Consider the following 10,806-nt stretch of genomic DNA (forward strand, 5'->3'; position numbering starts at 1 on the left):
GTGGAAGTAATGAGGTTATTCTGACCGTGTTGCTTGGCGAAAGGATACACTTCACAGTGATCAGCCACAAAACTTGAACTAATGTTAAAGAAACTAACTGTAATCAGAATTTGCAACATTTTTTTTTACTTCACCACTGGGTGGCAGTGTTTTACAAGACATTGTTTAAGAAATGGACATCCAGAAAAGTATTCACTTGATTTACTCAAGAGTTTGTAATTGTCACTTTTCAGATTTTCAGGTTTCACTTTAGAAGTTTGTTGAAAAACAGCAAACAAACCTCTGTGATTGTGACCTTTGTGAATCTGACATGTTCCAGATTCACAAATCTGACATGTTTATGTATAATCCGGATTATACATAACTTTCCATATGTATGTCTTACTCTCCAAAATTGTACAGGAAATCTGTCTTCAAAAAAACAGTCTTAGTCCAACACAACGGAAATAGGAAAAACGAAAACACAAATAGGAAAAAACACAACGGAAGTGTTTCTGGGGATAACCCGCGATCATTTCATATCGGGTAAATTACCAAATACAAGCTTTCTAACATAAGTATTTTCATTATTTACTAGACTATCATTGTGGTTTCTGATGAGTGCAAAACCACATAGTTGCATGCATTGTGGGCTTCCTGTCGTGCTTTCTAAGTTAGCAAGCTCTAAAGTAGAAATACTGAAATGTTTATGTTTATTTTGTGGGCAGAAAGAACGATAATCCATTGAGTCCGGACTTTATTCCATCTATTTTTAACTACGTTTCATCTCCAGAGAAAAGGAGAACAAAAATGAGACTGGATGTGTTCAACAGAAGACAGAAAGCAAAGCTACAACGGATAGAGCAAATAAAGCTATCTGCAGAAGGCATCCCTCCAAGGTGAATATATCAAAGTCTTTCTGTTGCATGTTGATTTGGTCTCTTATTCTAACTGTCATACTTAAATTAATGTATGTAAAAGATCTTAATCTGTTCATCCCCACTTTATCCTACTCGGTAAAATTATAAACCACAACGTTTCTGCACAATTGGGTTCTAAGTTTAGTACAAGCTAGTAGTGGTATCATGTACTGTAGTAGTATACTGTAGGAATAGAATAATTGACACAAATGCGGTTTACATCTTAACACCTCCCTTACTACACTTCTTTTGTGTTTTCACCAGTCAACCAAGTGAATATCCCCAAGATAATAGCAAGAATCCTACTGCAGACCAAACTCCCATCTCACAGCTTTTGAAGGACTTCACCAATGAAGAACCTGGAAATGATGTCCAGCCTGTTCTCCATGAGAATGTTCTATTATGTAGCACTGAAACATGTGGTAAACGCCTCCAGTCTCTTGAGCAAGATTGCCAAGCTCTTAGGACTGAAAATGTGTTGCTGAAAGAAAAAACGAGTAACACTACACTGCATATTTTCAGTGTAGGGTTGATGTTCTTACTGGTTTACCAACATATACAATTCTCATTACAGTTTTTCGTTTTGTGGCTCCTTTTCTCCAACTTAAATCTTGTTAAACATGTTTTCAGCAGTACATGTCAACGTTAATGAAGCTTTGAATGAACTTGTCCTTTGACTTTTTGGATTTTTATTTCAAAATTGACTCAACCACTGTTTCAAAGCTTTTCAAACACTGTATCAGTGTGATGCATTGTAGACTGGTGCCAAGTCTAGTGTTGTGGCCTGACAGAGAATCCCTAAGACAATCTCTGCCATGTGCATTTCGGAAGAGCAGCTTTGAGAAGACTGTTTGCATCATAGATTGTTTAGAAATAGTTCTAGAGAAACCGAGTAGATTGTTATCCAGTGCTCAGTGTTACTCCTTGTACAAGTTACATCACACAGTAAAATATTTAATTGCAATTTGACCTCAAGGTTCCATTTGTTTCGTCTCCTCTGGATGGAAAAGATGAGATAAGATAACCTTTATTAGTCCCAAAGACCTGCGAAATCTCTCCGCCCCACACCGTGGGTGCCACAGCCTGCCACTGAAGGAGCTGCTCAGTGCTGTTGGAGCTTCCTGCATGGGGTGGGAGATGTTGTCCAACAGGGATGACAGCTTAGCCGCCGTTCTCCTGTCACTCACCACCTCCACTGGGTCCAGAGGGCATCCTAGAACAGAGCTGGCCCTTCGGATCAGCCTGTTCAGTCTCTTCCTGTCCACCCCAGCAGACCACACCGTAAAAGATGGCTGAGGCCACCACAGAGTCATAGAAGGTCTTCAGGAGTGGGCCCTCCACTCCAAACGACCTGAGTCTCCGCAGCAGGTACAGCCTGCTCTGCCCTTTCCTGTAGAGGGCGTCCGACTTATGAGTCCAGTCCAGTTTGTTGTACAGATGAACGCCAAGGTACCTGTAGCTGTCCACAGTCTCGATGTCCATACCTTGGCTGTTCAGTGGTTGCAGTGGAGGATGTTTGTGCCTGCGGAAGTCTACCACCAGCTCCTTGGTTTTACTGGCTTTGATCTGGAGGTAGTTCAGCTGGCACCAGTCCACAAAGTCTTGGGTCAGTCCTCTGTACTCCTTGTCGTCCCCATCGTCCCCCATGAGGCCGACTTTTGCAGAGTCATCAGAGAACTTCTGCAGGAAGCACTGGGTGGAGTTGTGGGAGAAATCTGCAGTGTAGATGGTGAAGAGGAACGGAGCCAGAACTGTTCCCTCTGGGGCCTCCGTACTGCAGACGACCCTGTCCAACACTCAGCCCTGAGTTCTCACATACTGTGGTCAGTCGGTGAGGTAGTCCAAAATCCAGATAGTGAGGTGATGGTCCACTCCAGAGATCTCCAGCTTGTCCTTCAGAACCGTGGGAAGAAAAGTGTTGAAGGCACTGGAGAAATCAAAGAACATGGTTCTCACAGAACACCAGGTGTCTAGCTTCTCTCAGGATACATATAAAAGAGTAATAGGAGTTCTCTGTCAACAGTACATGATCTTGCAAAGCACTGTCCCCATAACTTTCACAGACATAGACAGAGAAAATGATGTGACCTATCTAGACAAGATTGTGGGTGCATGTTGTGCGCTTACAAATGTATCTGAATCTGTGGTGCCCTTCCAGTGATGTAAATGAAAATGATGTGACTGATGATCTCAAACAACAAATACACATTATTAACTCTCACTTTTTGTTTGCTTATTGTGACTTGACTTTCGAAGGGAAAGCTTTACTTGTCCTACAAATATCAAAATAAGAGAATGGCAGATGCTCGCTATTTTTTGATCTTCACATCCATCTCAAATGATTTCCACTAACCACATTTCATATTCCTGATTGACAGATACAGATCAGAATCAAAATCAGAAAAACAGTTTTATTGCCTTTGTCACTGAACTCTACAAACTAGCCACTTGCTTCAGTAGTAAGGTGCAATATAAAACACTGAATTATATTAATAACAAAAATAGCATTAGCATAGCAATTTTAATTTAGGTTCGATGATCTTCCCCACTTGTGTGCGGCATTGGCAGAGGTTATGATACAGTTGGTCTTGCAGCAGTCAGAGGTGGGAAAGCTGGGAGGCCAGGATGATCTTTTGCAGATTTCTCTTTGTTATTTTGTTTAGAGTTGTTAAAAATGATGTCCTTGCTTTGCTGATACTCAACTTTCTTTGAAGACTCCTCACTTAGTATGGCCCACTTGCACTTCTTAGATGTAACAGCTATCTCTTCTTTTTTTCCACCGGTATGCTGCCATGTGCTGAGCAACACAGCTGACACATGTGAGCAGCTCTCACCAAGGCCAGCTGTGCAGTTACAGTGTGCTCCCAAGACAACCTGTCTTTTTCTCACTACTGCCCATGGCTTTAACTGCGGGTCATTAAGCCTTTGGGAATGTTGAACCTATAAATACAATTACAAATGTTAACAATCTTGGTTACGTACATCAAAAATGAAAAATTGCTACTGACAACCAGACGCGCGCAAATATACAACCAACATCAAGCACTCATACAAAATGACTGTAGCAACAAAGATATTGATGATAAATATTAAGATAAATAGATAAAAATGTACCTATTTTGTACCTATCTTGTTAAAGCTACAAATAAACATATAAGTATAAAAGGACAAGTATGTGGACAAATATATGTCATGGTGTAAAAAAGTGACAGGGTGCAGTGAGGCGTGATTAATTCTGTTCCACATGTGTGGACCTGACCCAAGTGGATGAATTAAAGAGTCTGATAGCAGCGGGAAGGAATGCCCTCCTGTAACGTTCCCTCAGACAGCGAGGTTGTGGGAACCTGTTGCTGAAACTGCTCTTCAGATTTGTTCTTAGATGGGGGTGGGATATATTTAATAAATCACAAGCTTAACAGGCCTTTTTCTGAGCCACTGAGAAGTCAACTACCTTCCACTGGTCACGTGACACCTTAAATAACCAACATCCACACAACTTAACCTTGTAGCTGTGTGTAAAGTGAATGTGCTTTTTGTCTTTCATCAGTTCAGAAAAAAACATGACTGATTATTCTGACTACTATATATTTATCGATTCTGTGACACTTAAACTAATGTCTTGTTAAAGTTGGCAGAGATTATTTTGAAGCAGGGGATGTTGGGTGTCTCCTGAGCACACGATCACTGATCCACTGATCCAAATGCAAACAGCCCAAACACCCATTAAAGAAACAGGTTAGCTTCTAAGGTGCTCTATAGTTGTCTAATGCAGCAGTCCCCAACCCCCGGGCCATGGACCCAGTTTCTGGCAAATACCGGTGTTCTGACAAACCATCCTACTTTGGTAAAACGTCCTTCCGTAAGTAATTTATGCACTTTTCTGCTGTCACAGAGTAATTCCAGGACAAATTTTAGTAGGTATGATGGTTTGCCACTTAACTTTGCCCATCAGAGTATGCTTGTAGCTCATATTCATTCTCATATTTCTCATATTCTCATAAAGCCAGGAAGGTTTGCCACTTCACACTGGCCCTTTAAAAAAAATCTGTGTGAAATTTCATTTGGGGAGAGGGGATGGGACCCCTTTCTGCAAGCTGCACTACATGAGAGACATCTCCATTATGAGGTAAGATAAAGGTCAATATTTTACATGTTTTTAGTGAAATAAATGTATATAAATAATAAATATATCACCCCACTTTTCAGTTATTTATTTGTAAAAAATGTTTGTGTTGGTCTTTCACATGGAATTCCAATAAAATTCATGTTTGTGACAAAATGTGGAAAGGTTCAAGGGGGCCGAATACTTTTGCAAGCCACTGTATGTGTATATATATATATATATATATATATATATATATATATATATATATATATATATATATATATATATATAAGTTTGTCACATTTGAAATATAATTCTAATATAGCTGTTCTTAATGTATTTTCTTTAAAACCCAGTGTCTGTGTATGTGTGTGAGTGTGTAAAGTAGCACAAAAGGAGCAGGTGCTAATTTTTATTTATTGTTTCATTTGTAATTTTTACAGCTTGGGAAAACTGTAAAAACTGCATATTTAGTTATTGTTATAAATCTCCCTGTAACACCATTTTTCTGTGTTTATGTTATCTGAAAATATAGAAAACATAACATAACAAAAATGTACTTTTCATAATATTAATATCATTAAATAACTTTAGAAAGACTTCAATTTGATGCTTTAAATTTAATATAATAAAAAATATCTATTTTATATGTAAAATAATCTTAAAATATTATTGTACAAAAATGGCAGCAATTTAATTTGTTTAATAGTTTTAGCTGATCGTCTGTGACACCAGGAAGACCGTACACCTGCATCTCTACCAACTTGCATTGCAGTTTCTGGGCTCTCCAGCCTCTTTGTTCCACATTTCCTCTAATGCAGGAGAAATTATCTCCAAGAAAAGAAACTCGACCATCACACAGTGGAACAAATTCTCTTCTCAAACAAAAACCAAACGGATAACCTTAAATGCATCACGTTTTTACTTTACAAGTTCATAAGCATTCTCCCTTTTCAGTTCTACCTCCTGGTCAAACATATGTATAAGAAAATTGGCCCAGTATCATATTATTTATACACACAGCGGTCTTTCTGTCCAGTGATTAATTGCATGAGTTCATGGAGGCAGCACCTCACAGCAGAAGCGTACTCCATAATGTGTTGTACATTATTATATGTATATTATATGTATTTTTCATGTATTGTATTTACCAACATCAAGAAGTCACAAGCAAAGAAAGACCACACCATGGCGCATAAGCAACGTTTATTGACCAAATTTATCTATTAAACAAATAGACGTAACATTTTTTTCACCTCCCAAAAAGCAAAGCAACGGCAGCCCAATATCAGACAGAATTGTGAACTCGTCATAATGAAGCAGTTCATTTTGTAGATTCAAGCTGCTCTTCATACTTTTGGCCATCAGGCGTCACCAGAGGACTGTGTTGAAAGTCCCACAGAGGCTCTGCAAACACAGGTCACTGATGGACTTGGTCACGCAGGCCTGTGAATCCAGTTCCTGAAGAACTCCGTCACCATCCTCTGCAGGAATATCGCAGCAAGCTTCTCTCTGTCACCGTAAAGTATCACAGCCAGTCCGTCAGTCTGGTGGTAGATGAGATGGAAACGAAACCAGGAACACACACACAGGACATAGAGCAAAATGGCATCTTCATCGTGTCCGTCCATTGCAGCTTCAAGTCTGTTAGAGGGAAGAACAAACCATAAGTCACAGTCAGCGATAGCTGCAGACACGTTAAAGAAAACACTGTAGTACCTTTTAAACAAGTAAACCTGAAGGAAACTTGGAGCAGCTAACAGGCAAAAGTCAAACAAACTTAGAAACAACGTTAAACCAGTACATTTAATCCTTAAGTTAAGTCCCTTTATTAGAGATCCTTCTGTTTCAAGGGTTCACTGCAGTGAAACTGGCTGCATTATAAATCTAAACCAGAATGTAAAAGAAGAATGAATACAGAACCACAGACTACCCTCTCTCTGAGTACTCATTTTCATATTCTTGTCTTGTTGGCTTGCCTCTCACTGGTTCTTACATATTTTTCACTCAGACAAATTGGCTGGTTAGCCAGGGACTGACATGTGAGCATCAACTAAACGCACCTACACAGAAAAAGTTTTTTTTTTAAATGAAACAAGTTGCTTTGAACTCATCGGATGTCATTGCCTCGCAGACACCTGTCCCTGAATGTTTAAAATATAAATAAATAAAATACTAATAAATAGAAATTAGCACCTGCCCCTTTTGCTCTATTTTCCACTGCTGTAATCAGACACACCGGGTTTGTCTCAGTGGAGAAGCTTTTTCTAGATCCTGGCAGCTCCCAGAGATGGTACAAAGTTTTACTATCCGCCCCTGATCAGAACGTTTTTTTTCCTAATTCTGAAACTTTTTGAGAATGAGGAGATTAAGGTTCTCTGAAGAAAAGAAATTTCTCTTCCCCTTTCTCCCAAAGTAAAAGAAGTAAACTTCAAATTCATGAATGAGATCTACCAAACTCATGAATTCCTAAGATTGACATTTAATCTAGACATGAGCACGAAGGACTGATGAAGGACTAATGTAAATGAAGCTTGGCGCACAAAGCGCAGGTTCAGGAACAGGTTCAGGGACAAAGAGATGTGTCCTCTTTTGTTGACTTTGTTGACAAGCTGATTGAAAACTTCAGCAAACGTTTTGATAGCTTCAGCTTTGGACAGCAGTTCATAAAGAACCCATTTCTCATCACTGATGTCAGAGGATTCTCAAAGGAAGTCACACAGCACTTCAAGAGGGCAAATGCTGGGCCTCTTCAAATGCAACTGGTTGGGCTCTAAGCAGATGTGGCCCTGAAAGCAGTTTGGAAGAACTGAACCTGCCACTTTCTGGCTCCAAACGGTCTGAGACAGCTTTCCCAAATTTGAGAAAAGTAGCCCTGTACATCTTGACCATGTTTGGCTCCACATACAGCTGTGAGGCAGCTTTCTCCACAATGAACATAATAAAAACTAAATATCGTTCCAGGCTCACCAACGAGCACCTACACATGTGTGTGAGAATGGCCCTGACACCATTCCAGCCCAGATTTAAAATCCTGGAAGGGCAAACTAAAGCTCAGTTCTCTCACTGAACAACAGAAAGTGGGGAAGTGGAATACAAGGGGGAAAGAAAGAAACTGCAAAATTGTTAAGATGTTTTGATGTTATCTGTTCAAAATGTATTGAGACGAGATGTAAAAGGTAAAGAAAAAGGGAAACTCAAGCTGCTGCTATTTTTTTCCTGAAATTAAGCACTTTGTTTTAAGATGCACAATTTAGCCATTTTATTTTCTCTAATTCATTTTAAAATGCAGCCCTATATCTAATGTAGGCCTACTGTGTGTTTCAGTGTTAACAATAAATTTTGTTGAAATGTTTTTAACTTGTATTTTCATTGATTTGACAGTCTATTGTTCATACGTTCAGATATTGATTTAAAAAAAAAAAAACAAAATAGGCTGCTTCTCTATCACAATCATCACGCGAGTTAGACATTATGATGTCCCGGACCACTCAGAATTAGAGTTAAATTTACTCTATGGCCAGTGTTAACTTTTCAGTGTTAATTGTACTCAATTTAGTGTCGCACTGTGCCTCCGCGGCGCACTGTGCCTCCGCGCCTCTGCGGGGCACCGCGCCTCACCGCGCCTCCGCGAGGCACCGCGCCTCACCGCGCCTCCGCGAGGCACCGCGCCTCACCGCGCCTCCGAGGGGGCACCGCGCCTCCGAGGGGGCACCGCGCCTCCGAGGCTCCGCGGCGCACTGTGCCTCCGCGGCGCCGCGGCGCACTGTGCCTCCGAGGGGCACTGTGCCTCCAAGGGGCACTGCGCCTCCGAGGGACACTGCGCGTCCGCGCCTCCGAGGGGCACGGCGCGTCCGCGCCTGCGCGGGGCACTTTGCCTCCGAGGGGGCAACGCGCCTCCGAGGGGGCACCGCGCCTCCGCGGGGCACTGTGCCTCAGAGGGGCACTGCGCCTCCGCGCCTCCGAGGGACACTGCGCGTCCGCGCCTCCGAGGGGCACGGCGCGTCCGCGCCTCCGCGGGGCACTTTGCCTCCGAGGGGGTACTGCGCCTCCGAGGGGGCACCGCGCCTCCGAGGCGCACTGTGCCTCCGCGGGGCACTGTGCCTCAGAGGGGCACGGCGCGTCCGCGCCTCCGCGGGGCACTGCGCGTCCGCGCCTCCGAGGGGCACTTTGCCTCCGAGGGGGTACCGCGCCTCCGAGGGGGCACCGCGCCTCCGAGGGAGCTCCGCGGGGCACCGTGCCTCCGAGGGGGCACCGCGCCTCCGAGGGGGCTCCGCGGGGCACCGTGCCTCCGAGGGGGCACCGCGCCTCCGAGGGGGCTCCGCGGGGCACCGCGCCTCCGCGGGGGCACCGCGCCTCCGCGGGAAACCGCGCCTCCGAGGGGGCACCGCGCCTCCGAGGGGCACTGTTCCGCGCCGCGGCGCCGCGGCGCACTGTTCCGCGGGGCACTGTTCCGCACTGTTCAGAGCGCGGCGCGGCGCACTCACACTACCTTCAAGTGTTTGTATTTGAAATCAAAAGTCTGTAAATCTTACCTTATAAGCGTTTGCCTGAGCCGGTGTAAGAAGTGAAGTGTTTCTGTGTGTGCCTGTGCGTTTTATACCTGCCAGGGCGGAGTGGAGGCCCTGCCCATGGAGGCAGGCTTCAGGCGCGCAAGTTCACGTTCTCCGCTGTCGCATGGAGGCAGGGCCCTTCCTCTTCTCGACTCCAATTTGGCTCAGGAAATACCAAGTCCAAGTCCTATAATCCAACTGATAGATGAAACACTTCATCGTTGTTCAACTTATCCTAAATCACTTAAGAAAATAAGGAAGCAACGGAAAGAGGCTCTCAATTAAATGCATGTAGAATAAAAAAAATAATTATCGGCAACAACTTGTTACTTTGTTATCATTTTATAAACATGTATGATTAATCATTTTACATTTCCGTGTTTTTAATTATCATTTTTCGTAAATCCCATTTTTGGTCTCTCTCTCTCTCTCTCTCTCTCTCTCTCTCTCTCTCTCTCTCTCTCTCTCTCTCTCTCTCTCTCTCTCTCTCTCAATTTTCCTGCTATTGAGTGAACAACATACTCAGAGCCCTGCTGCCACTACATTAGTGTGACCAAGTGGTCGCCGGGGTTATAAAAGAAATGGTAATAAAATGACAACACCACCAAGGGGAATTTCACCCCCAGGAAATTCCTTTTTAAGAAAAATCGATTAAATGAATAAGAGAGGCCGCACAGATTCAAGGACGCACACCGACGCAGGTTGGCTCCAATATCAATAATTTTGTTTATAGTGAAAATAGATGAAATATTAGAAAACAAAATGTAGCGTCGTTGTTGACAGTGTCCGGAAGTTAAAAACAATCATGGAACTTGGACTTACCAGCAGCCGTGGACCCAAAAGAAAAATCACACAAGAAAATCACTACAGCCCACCCAGTGCTGTACAAAGGAAAGTGTGAAAACGACCCACCACCTGAGGTCCCAGGGACACTGGCACGTCCTCTGTTCACTGAAATAAACCAGAGCAATACGTTAAAAGAGTAAAAGGACTCTGAGCGTCAGGCTCGCTACATATCATAAAAACTAAACCTTCCATCTTTAATAAAAGAAATCACACACGCACACCAAACTGGAAGGCTTACACCCTCAAACAGAAACGGCCGCGCTACAACAGGGCCGCAAAACTACATTAATACAAATTTCGGTACTCGGAGGTTAAGCGAGAGCCTACCTATAGCTGTCATAGGGTCTACTCGCTTGCTGATCAATCCGTCGCGGTCCGCCAGCATTTACTGCAGCTTTGCGCC

At 43.1% G+C, this 10,806-nt stretch overlaps 1 pseudogene; it reads left to right on the plus strand.

The window, feature by feature from the left end:
* The first annotated feature begins 9 nt into the window (after positions 1 to 9).
* LOC146715060 (uncharacterized) lies at positions 10 to 1,913 on the plus strand (annotated as a pseudogene).
* The last annotated feature ends 8,893 nt before the right edge of the window (positions 1,914 to 10,806 follow it).

This window comes from Copadichromis virginalis, linkage group LG3 (assembly GCF_057382275.1).
Source record: "Copadichromis virginalis isolate Kocher_CV1m ecotype Utaka linkage group LG3, C_Virginalis_male_GT1.1, whole genome shotgun sequence".
Lineage (NCBI taxonomy): Eukaryota > Metazoa > Chordata > Actinopteri > Cichliformes > Cichlidae > Copadichromis > Copadichromis virginalis.